Below are 15,860 nucleotides of genomic sequence, written 5' to 3'. Positions count from 1 at the left end.
GGACGACAGACCTGCAGGGGGAAACGGCAAAGAACACGGCACCCCAGGCAATCTTCCTGACCTTACGGGTGCAGGCAAAGGCTTAGGTAGGAGCAGATTTATCCTGCAAGTTAACAGCTAGCTGTGTGACTGTTACAGACAGAGCTTTGGCTTGTGTGACCATGGCTCCCTCTTCGAGGAACGAGAGCTGCTAGCACAGGACAGGATTCATTTAACAACATGGTGCAGGAGCATTTTTGGTCACAGGCTTCCCAATCTGGTGAGGAAGGGTAAGAACCCAGTACATCAGGGGAGGTGATAATGGCTTGCAAGTAAGTGAGGGAACAGAGAAAGAAGGGCAGTTATGTGTTGCAGAGCAATGAAATCAAGAACACCCGTTGGAAGGATAAAACAGATCAAAAGGGACTCAATTTAAGTGCCTGCACACAAACACACACAGCCTAGGAAACAAGAAGTTCAGTAAATTATTCCAAGCATACATCTAAATGTTGTACTTCAGAAACACTCAAATATATTAATTATCTGAAGGAAATGCTTGCATAGACTCTAAAGCTAGAGGGCCTATTACAATTGGACCTTATCTTATATACACAATGGCACCATTTCTGTGCCATACCTCTGGCTCACCCTGGGAGAGTATTCAGGGCCAAGAACCATCATATTCCTCCCCTGCTTTCATACTCCTCAAAGTTACTCTCAGCCACTATCACAATACTGTGCTATACCCACGATACAATCCAGGACAGCTGCTCCCACACAGCCCCAACCAACAATTCTCCCTCACTCCAAAAGACTGCTCACAGAATTTACTTGAACTTAAAAGCCATCAAGATGCTGAAAAGTCACACAATCCTTATTTAAAGAATCCCAATGATCTAGGATCTACTGTGTCCTGACACCTGTTCTTCCACTGTTTACCTGTCCTCCTTGTAGAACTTTGCCTAACTTAATGTTTGAATTTCACTACTTAGAGCTCCCAGACATGCCTTTTCTACCTTAGCAAGACTTCCCAGGCTGTGTGTGGCCACATACTTTAATGGCAGTAGCAGCAATAATTCCTAAATTCACACAGAGCAAGCAGCAATACTAATCTGTGTTATGCATATCAGACTAGAAATCCACGTCTTCCCATAAAATGGCCTTGCAAACTATATTCCCCATTTAGATTCTTCAAGATCAGAACAAAATCCCTCTGTCAACTTCTCCTGAGTGAATGAAATACAAGGAGTCTTTGTGGCTGCTCACTATAAAACAGTATTAACTACATCTTTAATTTCTTCATATGTCTCTTCTGAATGCTTTTTCATATTCCATCAGCCTTCTTGAAGTACAGATACTTGAAATGGAACCTTTATTAAGTAATATGCAGTAATGTCCCTAGAATGGCATCATTCTAGGACTGTTTTTATTCCTTTACTACCACAATCCCAAAGCCCATTTACAACTACTCTCTCTGTACAAATTCATCTATGTCTTGTTTCTCAATATATGATCCTTGTATATTCCACCAAAAAACTGGGGGTGTTAAAAGGAACCTGACATACAAATCAACTAAATAAACAGTCCAAATCAGTCTGTATCTATACTCTTCCCCATTATTCCTCACTGCATTAATTCTGCCATCTGGCACCTCCTTCCCTATATTTCCTCCTGCATCCAAGGATTTAGATTGCTCTGTAACCTCTGTGACAACACAGCCCCACTGCTGACCAGGTGATGTAGCCAAGTCAAGAGATACATACTGGCCACCTCTTCATTACGTGGCCTCTTGAGGTCTTTGGTGACTGTACATAAACAGCAGCTTTCCTCAAAGACAGCTTTGAGCCCCGGAAGAAGTACCACCTGAGTCTATGGTATTTAAGAAATCCTACCATTGCCACTGGTTTTATACAGAAAGATAAATAATAGAGAAGTGCTGCAATGGAGAGACGGGACGCTGCTTGATGCAAGCAAATGTCGATTTATTGTACACAATCACGAGTTTATATATGTTTTCAGAAGCTGCGTGCTTTAAACAGATTAGTTCTTTAAGCTAAGCATTACATACTAGGTAATCCCTGATTGGTGGTTAACTACAAACAAAGGACACTTTAAGTAAGTGTTTACAGTCATCAATTAACAGCAAGGTGTTACCACTCCTTGGCACCATCAGTTCCCCACTCCCCTATCCTCTCTTGGCATGACTCATCCTGTTAATTGTTATCTATTCACACTCCTGGTCCTCCCAGGGTTTGTGACCTACAAGCTCGAGCACATTCCCCTCAGCTAACTGATTGCCACCCATGGTCCTGATTTCCAGGCCCCCTCCTGCACAGAAGTGCATGCTAAAATAAGTGAAAGCTACAACAAACTGCAAATTTGTAAAGGGTGCTGTCACTAAGTGGCACTTATATGTGACATTGTTAGTAAGATGTTGGGCTTTACTATCTTTACTTCATCTGATTTGTATCTGAAAAAAAACCAAACCAAAGCAAAGCCCGCAAGTTATTTACTAGGAAGACAAAAGCTAATGCCCAACACACATTGCCTCTGCATAATGTTTCAAAAATCATGAAACATAAAATCATTAACTATCACTCTGTTTCTGGGTACCCAAATCTCTCTGCTGTCAAAGTGAAGATAGTATTATTTACCTTCACTGCAATGAGGAAATGTAAAGGTGAAGTGATAAATGTCTGCTCCTGCCCAATGGAACCGTGCTTACAAAAATGAATCCACAGCCCTGTGTGTGTCTTCGATCACACAGTCTGTGTGATGTGAGCTATGCTATGCACAGGCATCTAATTATTTACCTGCCCTTCCTGTCAAGCTCAAAGTGAAGGAACTTTTTCTGGGGCAGCAGATGTTTGGAGATGATGGCAGGGAAGAGCCTTAAAGAAAAGAATGCACCCAACAGTGGGACAAACCCTTGCACTGCATGGTGGCAGGAAGAAGCATGAGCCTGCCCCGTGGGCTATCTGCTGGTTTGCACTGTTTTTTTTGTTTTTTTTTTTTTCTTTTTCGAAATAGGGCCTAGCTAAAGGGAACAAGTAGTCTTCTTATCCATAGAATGAGTATGAATATAGACTGTAGTACTTGTGAATACACTCTGTCACTGACATGAGGTAGCGCATGGCTTTCATGCATACATATATCTTAAAAATATGAACAATCATCACCAAAATACATCTGTACAGTACTTTAAGGAGCAAATTGCTCCAGACAGAAAATACTGAACCATAAGTATCAAAAACTCTGAATTTCAGTTACTTACATTTAAGAAAACAGGAGCACTATGGGGGAGTTCTTCATTTAAGAGCACTTAATTGAGAACTCAAAAAAAAATCCCAAACAATAACAACCTAACTAAAAAGATTCTCCTTTAGACAGGAAAGTAACAATAGAATAAAAAAAAGAGGCAATAAAATGAACAGTACAAGTCATACAGACAACTTTTACATTGCAGTCTCTGCTACAATATTCAATTAGAGAACTTAACATAATTGACTCAAAATCCATGGTGATACAAAGCCAAAAACAATACAAAAAGATTTAAGTAGTATTTCAGTAACAAAAATGTCCTCCTAGAAATAATTAATGTTTGATGTACTAGCAAAAGAATTTACAACATTGTTGAAAATAAGCATTCTGTTAAGTATTTAGAAAGAAGTCAGAGGAGATGCTAGAGGTTTATATTGGTGACGAAATAACAAAATGCTTATTACTAAAACCATTTCTACACAAGAGTGCTAAAGTTGGACAATTTAGGATTATTAGCTGAATACCGACTGCCATTCAACAGCTTTATGAGAAATAACTTGCGCATTCCTTAGACCATTATCATTGACTTAAGAAATCTGGAAACACTAAAGAATGGAAGAAAGTTAATGCCGTATCAGATAATTAAAATAGCGAACCGGATAAACCAGTAAGTCTGACAGTCTAACAGTATTGCTGCCATAGTTCTCAGGAAATATTAGTACTACTAAAGCATGTTTTATAGTTAACGCTAATCAAAGCAGTTTTATGGAAAACATATCTTGTCTAAGATGATATATTTTCATAAGAATATTTATCATAAGACTATTTATAAAAAATTGCCCATTTGTTCATACAGCCTTCCATAAACCATTGACCATGTGAGTACCTTTGTTTAACTGAGGCTAGACATGAGGCTTATAACAACAGACATTCGGTAGACTTCATCCCAACCCAGTGCAGGTGTGTGCAATATTTACGAGCTGACCGCTCTTGACAGTCAATGGAGAGAAACAGGCACTTCTAGGGATGTTTCAGGAGATTACAGTACAACCTATTCAAGTCTTTGTATTACAGTGTGGTGTGTCAAACCCTATACTCACTGTAAAAGGAACCTATGACAACTCATTCAGTTGTACACACCTACAGTTAAATAAACCACATCTTCATGCACTTCTTGAAGCACAGGGTGCCAGAATTTAAACCAAGAAATGACAGACTGGTATTGCAAAAGCATTTTGGATAACCTAACTATTTAACAAGTGCTGAGATGCACAGTTGCAAAGTGACTGGTATTTGTCAACTGCTAGTCTTCAATTACTTGTGGAATTGCTGTGATAAAAAACTGCTGAGCAAACTCCAGCAACACTGTTTATGCCCAGTGCAGCACCAGCTGAAGAACACTGTCTTATTGTCTTCAGCTAGGCCACAGTCCATGTTTTCAGGTTTCAAGAATTTCTTTGCAAGTTAGAAGTAAGAGGAATACTGTGACAGATTAATACTGTTCAGGTTAAGAACCAGTGCTAACCTCATTTACAGCTCTCAAGTTCCTACAACCAAACAGTGCTGAGGAGAAACAAACCACTGCAAGAATAAGCAGCCAGGGCAGCATGGGAACTTCTTAAACCAGCTTTATCGATAAATTCCATTTATGTCAAACCTTAACTAACAAACAAAGCTAAAGAAAGAAGCAGAACTGTTGGGAACATTTTTTTTACAAATGAGAAGTAGGAAAGGTGAAGAAAATTCACAATAAAATTCACTTGCAACTAGCTGTTTGTAGGCAATTGAAACAAGCAAATTTGGATTAATGCAGTATAAGAAAAAAAATAAAAGATTGCCACATGTTGCTTGCTCAGTGCTGGCCCTCCAGGAAGAGTGGGTTTTGGAGAAAAAAAGATCAAGAAAAATCAGAGGACAGTCTCAGGATTTCCAGTTTAAATGCTGATCAGATTAAGAGAAACCATAGATTCTGACTCAGGTATACACTGGTGAAATATCTGCTGTACCCTGGCCTGTAACATTTTGAATAAAATATTCAACCCTCCACAAAAATCAATACAACACATTCTTAATATATGTCAAAAAAGCAAACTATATAGTAACAGCTAAATGAAGAATCATCAGCAGATAGGACCTGTTGTCTGCTTAACATCATGTGATATATCTGTGATTCAGGAGAACGTATGAAATTGAAAAGAACACTAATTAAGCTTGCATAAGTCACAAGGGGACAGGACAAGTAATTTATACTCTTATCCAAGTCATTTGGTGGATTAGGAACAAAAAGCTATATATAAATAAATGTGCATTCAGAGAGCGTGAAAGAGGAGGCAGACCACTTGTTGCATGGGATGTATACTCTTGGGAAGCAAGAAACCTAAAAAGATCTTCAGAAACATGGAAGAAACAACGCACATATACTGTCCATACAAAGCAAGAGCTAAAGTGGGTGCACGAGTCAGGGACAACCTGGTCCAAGCAGCTATCTATACTACTGCAGCAGAAAGGTCATCCTGGTACCCTGAAACTGCCATAAAGAACAAAGCCAAAACACAGGTGTAAGGGGTGAAATAGGAGGAATAGAAATAGCCACAGGAAATCTAGAAAAAATAGAGTCAGTATAAAACACAATGATAGGGGGAAAAGCACAGTAAGACCAGATAAGGAAAAGGGATCAGGAAAGGATTTAAAGACTTATAGAAAGATACACTACTAGAAAGTGAATGTGGGAGGCCTACAATGAAGGTGCAAGAAAGTTATTTGGACCAGAAACTTAAGATGGAGCACAGATCTGGCAAGACAAAAAAAAAAAATTAAAAACAATCTATGACAGCACTGTCAGTGACTACTGTCCTGTCAGTTGCAGGACAGAGAGTTAACAGACAGGTTGTATTAGATGTAACCAATGCTATGTGATGCTATACAGTCAGGCTCTCATATGTACATGCCTCTGCCATGTACCATGCAAGCACTTCCTAGGAGCCATTCCCCTTTATCATTTACTATCCTGAGACTTTTAACAAAGACTGTGGAAAAATTCATATTTCTGACACCATCAGACCTGCGACCAAAGGTCTACTTAGCCAACAGTTAGTACCAGATGCTCAAAGAAAGACTATATGAAATAAAATTTTAAAAAAAATCTTGTAAATATATATATATTTAATTTTTTTTACAACTATATCAGGTATTCTAATAAACATACCCTGGCACATTAAAACTTTCCTTCCTATATGGGTAGAGCATTACAGCCACAACACTATTATTGCAAAAACCAAGACATATATATTCCCCCTGCATGATCTTCCTGTTTCTAGCAGCCACGGTTTACTAACACCCTGATCCAAGACTACCATGTTTTATAGCCAGCAATGGAATTGTCCAACACCTGTGTTTGAACCCATTTATACTGTAGACAGCTGAAACATCTTTTAGTAATAAATGCTACAATCTAATTTGGCACGAGCTAAAAAAAAAAATCCCAACCCTTTGTGTTCGTTTTAAGCCTGTTGCCTGATAATTTCATCACATGTCCATATGTTCTACAAATCCTAAGCCCATATGTTCCAGAAATAGTAGCCTGTCTTTCCTCCGTGATGACTGATGATCTCTAGCAGTTATCTTCATCTATCATTTTTCTAAAGAATCTCACATACCTCCTCTGACAGAAATCTCTCCACCTCTCACTAACCCTATCAGTCTAGAATTCTTCTAGTTCTACTAGTCACGGCATCTTAAGGGATATAGAACTGCATTCACTCTTCAGGACACATGAGTGAACCATGGATATATACAATACTGTAACAATAACTTCGGTTTTGTTAATTCTTTTCCTGTAACATGTAACATCAAATTTTCCATTTTAATCGCTACTGCTAAGCTCATGCTTGCAGAAAGCTATCTACAAAGATGCTAAGATTTCTTTCTTAAGCCAAAAGACATAACTTTGACAACAATGCGGCTACACTGGCAGGCTTATTTTCTCTACACACTTTGCGTATTAATTCATCAACCTCAAATTTATTCTGCCATATTATCATCCAGTTTTGAAACACTCTTCCTCAGTCTTAAGAGACAGGTTTAGGTTCCACTGCACTGAATAACTTCACATTGTCAGCTAATTTTGTTGCTTCATTCTTTACCTCTTTAGATATCATTCGTCATCCACTGAACACCCATGAAGAACCAGAAAGGCACTCCTTCCATTACAGAAACTGAACATTTATTTGTCTTTCTGCAGCCACCACCCCCAGCAGCTCCAGGGCCCAGGGACTCCACTAGTTCAGGTCAGTCCTTTCCAGAGCTCTGTCTGTTAGTTTCTTAATAGCTTGTCAGTTAGTGAAAGTATACTTTTGGTCTTGGTGTCCCTTATCCCTGAGACTAGCAGGTTTGTGTCTCTGTGGGGTTTTCTTTAGTGCTTCCCCCATTTACTTCTTATCCCCCTTTGCACAGAAAACATCCCTGACTGCATAAACTTAATGAAGAGTAGGTGTTCTCTCACTTTCCACATGCTCTTACATCTCCTCATGATGTTCAACAAAGGGAAATGCAAAGTCCCACACCTGGGGAGGAACAACCCCAGGCACCAACACATGCTGAGGGCCACCTGCTTGGAAAGCAGCTGGTCAGAAAAGGCTATGAGGGTTCTGGCGGACACCAAGCTGAACACCAGCCAGCAGTGTGCCCTGCCTGCAAAGAGGGCATGTGGTGCCCTGCGCTGTGTGGGGCAGTGTTGCCAACGGGTCAAGAGAGGGGACCCTTCCCCTCTGCTCGGCATTGGCGAGGCCACAGCTGGAGTGCTGCGTCCTGTGCTGCGCTTGTCCAGTACGGGAGAGACACAGACATACTGGAGAGCCCAATGAAGGATATGAAGATGACAAAGGGACCAGAGCAGCCCTCCTATGAAGAAAAGCCAAGAGTACTGTGAGTGTTTATCCAGGAGAAGAGAAGACTCAGAGGGGATCTAATTAATACCTATAAATACCTGATGGGAAAGTGCAAGAGGACGAAGCCTCTTTTCAGGGGTGCCCAGTGACAGACCAGAGGCAATGGGTGCATACTGAAACACTGGAGGTCCCCTCTAAACATCAGCAAACACTATTTTACAGTGAGGGCAACGGGGATTAGAATAGGTTGCCCGGACAGGTTGTGGAGCCTCCTACCTTGGAGAGATTCCAAGGTGGTCTGTACATGGTCCTGAGCAACCAGCTCTGCTTGGGCAGGGGAGATGGACAAGATAACCTCCAGAGGTCCCTCTCAACCTCAACCATTCTGTGATTCCCTACTTTTCCTGACTGCTTATGAGGAATTTTCCTTATTGACTATATACTTCCCGTGTTAGCTTTTACAATCTTTAGAAACCTTGCCGAGAGCATCTGCAAAACACTTAAGTACAACACACTGACAGGCCCACTCCTACTCACACAACCCATCAGAGAATTCTAATTCTATTAAGATAGGAGCACAAAAGATAATAGAATAGGAACATAACGACCTGTGGGACACCATTTGCCTCTACAGAAGACATGCTGATGCCTTATCTGCAACAGCATGCTTAGACACCAATCCTTTGAATAAAAGACAGGATTCCAGTAATTACAACTTCACATGCAGTTTACATTGTTAAACATACTAACAGATGAGGATGGCTGCAACACTTGACAGAAGCATTCACTCAGAAAATAAAATTTGAAGGAGTTATGAAGAGCTTGACAGAAGATCTTATGAGCCTGACAGAAGATACTACAGAACATGGTATCAGTCATTAGCTCTCTCTTGCTTTCATCATACTGCAGCCAGTGCTGGTCACATCTCTAAAAAGTATACAGCAGAATTAATAAAGATACAGATATGGAAAGACTAGGTACAAAATAATTATCTTATGAAGAGGAACTGAATAAGTGTGCTTGTTTATATTGCAGGGGAGGGGGAAAATGTGCAGAACTGAGACTAGCACTGAGACAAAACTAGGACACATTTATCTTGTAACAGAAGAACTAGGGGACCACCAACAAAACCAGAGGGCAACAAACTCACAATCAGTGAAAGCTTTTTCATGCAGAATAGTTAGCCTGGGGCACTAACTGGCATAGGTCTTGCTAAGAGACTTTGAAGATGCAAAAGGAGGTAAGGAGCATCCAGGTTTCTTGACCTTGCAAGCCACACAGCAAAATCTTTACATGTCAAACAGCCACAAGACACCCACCACCGTATACTTCAGAGGGTGACAGAGAGAAGTACCAGATAGTTCACAGAACAGTTATGACAGAAGATGTCTCACATGTTCCACGCTGCCTTGGGCCCTAGCTGGTCTGTGCATACCACTGGATCCCAAGGAGACCTAGTGATGGTGTTCTTGGCAGTCCCCACTGGTTTGCATCCTTCCAAAGATAGATCTGGACTACCAAGCACAAAAATGGCACCAGAATTACTTACAAACCATACACAGATACGCTTGGACGAGACACTTAGATTCATACAAGAATATCCAGAGTTGTTAAGAGAAAATGAGAAAGTTTGTAAAGAACAAAGCCCACAGAACAGAAGCCAGGCTCTACTGAGAGCTAACAGCATCCTTCTGTGAGGGGCAGCTTATTGCCTAGCATTAATCACAAGGGATTTGAAAGACCATTCTAGAGATGACTGGGTATTATTAGACTATTTTTTTCTGATTACAAATGAGTAATTTGTATTTTTTAATTGTATATATATTCATATTATATATATAATAATGATGATATGAAATATCAATAATGTCCCCAATTTGCTGCAACAAACGGTAAATGTAGTTAAAAGTGAAGGTACCTTTACAGGGAGGGTTAGTAACTATTCATACTACATTCACCAGTGTCACTCAGCATATGGAAATCAAAGTCAGCTCTAATGAACTGGTGTACAGGACAGAACTGCTGGACCGAGCCATTTTATTAAGATAGATCTATTCAAAGTGTGGTTTAAAGGCAAGGAATGATCTAAGAACAAAGAATGAAGAACATCCCGCTAAAGCAGGGGATCATGTCTTGAGAAGTGGAAAATGTGAAAAGGAAGTATGGACCCACAGTGGGAAAACAAACTGAATTACCTGTGCCACACTGTGGCAAAGAGAGCCAAAAGAACCCTTAGATTTATGAAGGGGAAGCAAGGATAATAAGATGATTTTCTCTATATACTTTGATAACTAGAGAAGTCCATGTTGGGACACTGAATAAAGTAGTGCAAAGTACAATCCAGAAGTCTGAAAAATGCTGTCCACAAAAGGTGGACAAATTTAATGAAAGGAAGTTGAGAGATGAGAACAATGATGATGTTTAAGTACATTCAATGTAAGTACAAGCAGTCACAAAATCCCGAGTGATAGAAAGCTTTTAAATTACACATTAAAAAAAAAAAAACAAATAGAAGAGCCACTGGACAAAAGCTGATGTGAGACAAACTATGCCACAAATCGTTACCACACAGTGCATGTCAGTTAGGAGCATGGTGGGGGGTAGGGGGTGACCACACTCCTAACCATTACAACACCCTCTCCTACATAAGCCCAGATGATGCTTATGACCTTCACCTCTTGCCTTCAGGATAGTCTAGCAGTCACAAACAAGACAAAGAATCCAAGCAAAGGGGCTAGCATGGCCATTAGAAGCTCTTCAAATCCTTCTTTGCCCCAAGTCAGTATTGACCTGCCAAGAGCCTTCTTAACAGATATTTGCTGAAGTTCTTAAATCCTCCACTGATAGGGGCTCTACAGGCAGTATATTCAATTTTTAATTTATAATAGCTAACCAAACTGCAGCTTGTCTTTCGGGAAGATATAAGGCTCACAATAAGGACAAAAGTCCATTAGGGCTCAGTAAAATACAGGTGTCAGCTGATCCAAAAGTCTCTTTCAGCCAAAAGATCCATTAATCTGTAAACAACCATGATCATGCAGATCAACACCTGGCTTCATGCTGGTGTTAACCCCAGGACTTTGACTTCTATGATCACAGAATATGATGAATACAGATTACTGGGGGAGAGAGCATTCACCATCAGTCAGTTCCCTCAGGACCCTGGCATGCACTCCACCAGGTCCCATGGACTTGTATATGTTCAGGTTCCTCAGATGGTCTAGAACCTGATCTTCTGTGATGGGTGGGACTTCATTCCCCCAGCCCCCTGCCTTGAGATTCAGCAACTCAAGAGATCTGGGAGGAACAACTATCAGTGAAAACTGAGAAGGGAAAAAAGTTGAGTACTTCAGCGTTCTCCATGTCAGCTGTGACCAGATTCCCTGTCTCATGTATTGGGGGGCACAATTTCTTTTGTCCTCCTTGTCTAACTAGGGTACCTGCAGAAGCCCTTCTTCTTATTCTCCACATCCCTTGACAATTTTAATTCCAGCTGTACTTTAGCTTTCCTGATCCCATCCCTACACTCGTGGGCAGCACCTCATATTATTCTCAGGACACATTCCTGCTTCCACTGCCTATGAGTTTCTCTCCTATGCTTTGGATTTACCAGGAGGTCCTTACTCAGCCATGCTGGTTTCCCACCTTCCTCACCTGATTTCTCAACTCTGGTAAGCAATAGTTCTTGTGCTCTAAGAAAAATGTCTTTAAATAGCCGTCAGCTCAATGTCCAAATCGAGACCAGTATCAAGTGGTGTCCCTCAGGGGTCCATACTGGGACCAATACTTTTTAATGTCTTTTTTAATTACATAAATAGTGGGATTGAGTGCCCCTCAGCATGTTTGCAGACAACATCCAGCCGAGTGGTGCAGCTGACAGGCTGGAGGGAAGGGATGCTGTCCAGAGGGACCCTGACGGGCCGGGGAGTGGGTGCTTGTGAACTTCATGAAGTTCAACAAGGCCAAGTGCAAGGTCATGCCCCTGGGTCAGGGCAATCACCACTACCAGTACAGACTGGGGGTGGTGAATGGACTGAGAGCAGCCCTGCGGAGGAGGACCTGGGGGTGCTGGCGGATGAAAAATCAGACATGGCCCGGCCACGTGCGCTCGCAGCCCAGAAAGCCCCCGTGCCCTGGGCTGCATCCCCAGCAGCGTGGCCGGCAGGACGAGGGGAGGGATTTTTCCTCTCTGCTCTGCTGAGACGCCACCTGTATCCAGCTCTGCAGTCCACACTAAAAGACAGATGTGGACCTGTTGGAGTAGGTCCAGAGGAGGCCCATGAAAATATCAGAGGGCTGGAACACCTCTCCATCTATGAAGAAAAGATGAGAGATCTGGGGCTGTTCAGCCTGGAGAGGGGAAGGCTCCAGGGAGGCCTTTTTGTGGCTTTTCAGTACTTAAAGAGGCCTGATAAGAAAGATGGAGAGCAGGGCCTGTAGTCAGAGGACAAGGGGCAATGGTTTTAAACTGAAAGATGATGGGTTTAGATTTGACATCAGGAAGACATTTATTACAATTAGGGTGGTGAGACTGGAACAGGACTATCATTCTATGAACGACACACTGAATGAGCTTTGTACTTTCTCCTGCAACTACTCGCATTGGCCACTGTCCACATAGAGTCTGATCAGCATACCAGCCAGCACAGTTATGTGGTTATTCCTATGATCTCAAAGAAGAAAAAACAAGAATACAACACCTCAAGTAACCTTGCAGTATGTCTTTTCTCCACATTGAAAACAGAAAGCTTAAAAAAATTATCTACAGGTAACATTCAAAAATCATTCCTCACTCACCTAACAACGGCAAACATAGCTCTTGCTTCCCATCTAGACATCACCTTTTAACTGTAAATTCTGCAGTTGCCATGAACTGTACATGCTTTGCCAGGGGAAAATGACTGTTTTAAATCTTTAAATATCATTAATCAATAAATTTTGAATGTTATGCCTTGTTAGGCCTTGCAATTTCACCAAATTAAATCCAATTTCTTCCACATCATCAAAAGCACATTTGCAAATCAAAGGCCACATGCTTATGAAAAGTTAAGTTTATACAATTTCCCACTGCAGTGCAACAGCTGTGCCTGTAAGTTTAAAAATATATGATCGGTAAATGGTATTTTCTTCTCTGCAGTTCAGGACTTTGAAAGGAGCTGAACTGCCTTTATAAGCAAATATTTTAAAAGATTCATTCACAGGCAGAGAATAAGCGTGCCAAATTTCAGGGTAAAAATGAAAAGATACAGCGTTGATTAGACTCCGACACTCTTGGAGCAGGCAAATTCTTCAGTCTAGCTAAGGGCTTCATTTAAGCCATGGTGATAGTTATAGTTGAAGAGATATGCTTCTACCCCTAGCTTTGCACAACTACCATAGACAAACACAGACATCATCATTATGGTAAGAGTACAAAACAGTAAAGGCTATTGGACTACCCAAGGCCATAAAGGCAAGGACAGGAAGGATGTCTCTCCGCCACTAGAATAAATGAAGAGAGAGGTTTTTTTAAAAAAGGAAGGAAGATCAAAACAGCTTTCCATAAAACTCATGGGAACCTTGTCCAGTATTGAGGTGCCAGTGATACCAATATATCAAGGTACAAGAATGACCATGCACTGTTACCCTTGTGTTCACTCAGTGAATACCAGAAACATTTGACAAGGGCATCTCAGGCTGCCAATTCACAAAAATCACACGTGACTCACTTGGTGACTTCTGAGTAACATTTCCTGATAAAGACATACTAGCCACTGTCTACATTATGAAAGCATTATGGAGAAGACTGCGGTAACTCTGTGAGCTAGAAGAAGCAGCAGGCAAATTATAGTTACTTGCTTGCTTCTATGCACTTAGGACACTACTCTATAAATAAAAAACATGGATAATTCCGTGGCATAACACCAACACTCTTAATCCTTTACATTTTAAATTAAGAACTATTTAATTCCTCCAACTGTATCATTCCAGAAAAGCTAGGTCGCTGGTATGTGATTCAATTTAAGTGGAGACCAGCAAATTCCAGGTGTTAGCCCAAGCACTGTGGAAACCACTGTGGCCATACCTCACTGGGAGAGGAGCAAGCTCCAAGTGATTAAGAGTACTGAAAGTTATAGTTAACACTCTAGCTTTCATCAAAAAGCTAAAGGAATTTTGATACATAAGCTCTTCCGATTCCAGTAAGGGTTGCAGACTCTCTGCAGGAATATACGTCAGGAGGTATGTTCTGCGTTAACTTTAACATCAACGGGTTCTTAACAAGTCTGGAAGCATACAGAACATGGCATGTGATGGTTACAGGAATAGAAAGAAATGGAGTGCGGTGTCAGAACTGAAAAGGAAAGAAACTTTCCTAGATGTCAACTAGAAAAGAAATGTTTTGCCACATTTGCTGCCTGACATTCAGTGGTCATCTTGAACCCAACACCATCAATAAGTGCAAACACAATTAAAAAAAAGAAAACTCACAACAGTGTTTCCTGCTTAGCAGGTTGTTATTCTCATTTTCTTTAGTTCCAATTTCTTTTGCCTAGCATCTGCAGTCACCCCCTTTTTGTCTGGTCACTCCTGCTGCCAAATAACACTCATCCATACCTCAGTCTTCTATCATTTGGAACCGGAATGAGGAGAACTACCAAACTATCTTTCTAAAAGATGTACCCCTACTCAGCAACAACTGCGAGCTGGATACAGGTACCCACTACCTTTAGGAACATGCCAGAGCAAATGGTCCTATAGCTCTCCCTGGACTCAGAATCCGAAAGAACATTTAGCTGAACAGAAAAGGACAGAATACTGACAGAAAACAATCACAGAAAAGTCAATCACAGAAAACTGGGACAATTAGGAAAAAACCTAACATCGAAACAGCGGACTTGAGAATTCAGGGGATTTTTCTAACATTGTTTACTCCAAACCGCTGACTCCATAATTAGATGGCAGCAAAAATGTAAAAGGTATGTGGAAAAAAAAAAATATTCCGTATTTGCCTCATTTTCCTATGCTGCTTCCACATACCCATTGCTAGTCAGAGACAGGGTATTTTGGTCTGAGTCAGCACCAACACAGTTCTTAAGTTCATGTGAGTTACGACTGGTACACTAGTACTGCTGCCTCTGCATAACACTGTCCCTAGCTCAGTCAGAATCATACAGCCAGAGGTAGCAGGCATCAGGCAAAGTTTGTAACTATGCTGCAGCAGACTAAGCAATGTGGTTGTTAAAGGGCCAAATCAGATGACAGTAACAAGCCTAACATGTCTTAAAATAAAAAAAAAAAAGTTACAAGCTAGGCTATTTATTTCCAATGCAAAATAGAACACATTTTTTTTACCAGACAATTTATGCTACCAGTGAAGCGACCTGTGCAGGCTGTAGAAGGTGAAAAGGCACCAATCCAGTTGCAGGAAAAACAAAGTCCCTTACAGGTACACTGTGTACTGACTGGGAAAAAAGACAGATGGATACAAGTGGACATTCACCAGTGGAAGCAACAAGAATGGAACTGACGGTAGAAAATAAAGACCTGAGTGGCAGATTTGAGTACCTTATCATGGAGATGACCAATGCATATCCAACATCAGCAGGTACTGGAGAAGTCTATCAGCTGGGAAGAGCTAACCATGGTAATTTAAACCTGCTGTGAGAAGCCTAGTAACCCTACAAATCAATAGCTATTTGACAAGAACTAATCACATTTACTTGTAGCTAACAGAGTAATGAATTACCTCAAAGA

The 15,860-nt window shown here is 41.0% G+C and overlaps 1 protein-coding gene across 4 annotated transcripts in view; it reads right to left on the bottom strand.

Annotated features, from left to right (window-relative positions):
* SMARCD3 (SWI/SNF related, matrix associated, actin dependent regulator of chromatin, subfamily d, member 3) overlaps positions 1-15,860 on the bottom strand; it is a 111,363-nt gene that overhangs the window by 92,089 nt on the left and 3,414 nt on the right. The gene's annotated exons all lie outside the window — the stretch shown is intronic.

The sequence above is a fragment of the Falco naumanni genome, chromosome 4 (genome assembly GCF_017639655.2).
Source record: "Falco naumanni isolate bFalNau1 chromosome 4, bFalNau1.pat, whole genome shotgun sequence".
NCBI lineage: Eukaryota > Metazoa > Chordata > Aves > Falconiformes > Falconidae > Falco > Falco naumanni.
The sequence above is the reverse complement of the archived record's forward strand: the minus strand, read 5'-3'. Positions and strand labels throughout refer to the sequence as shown.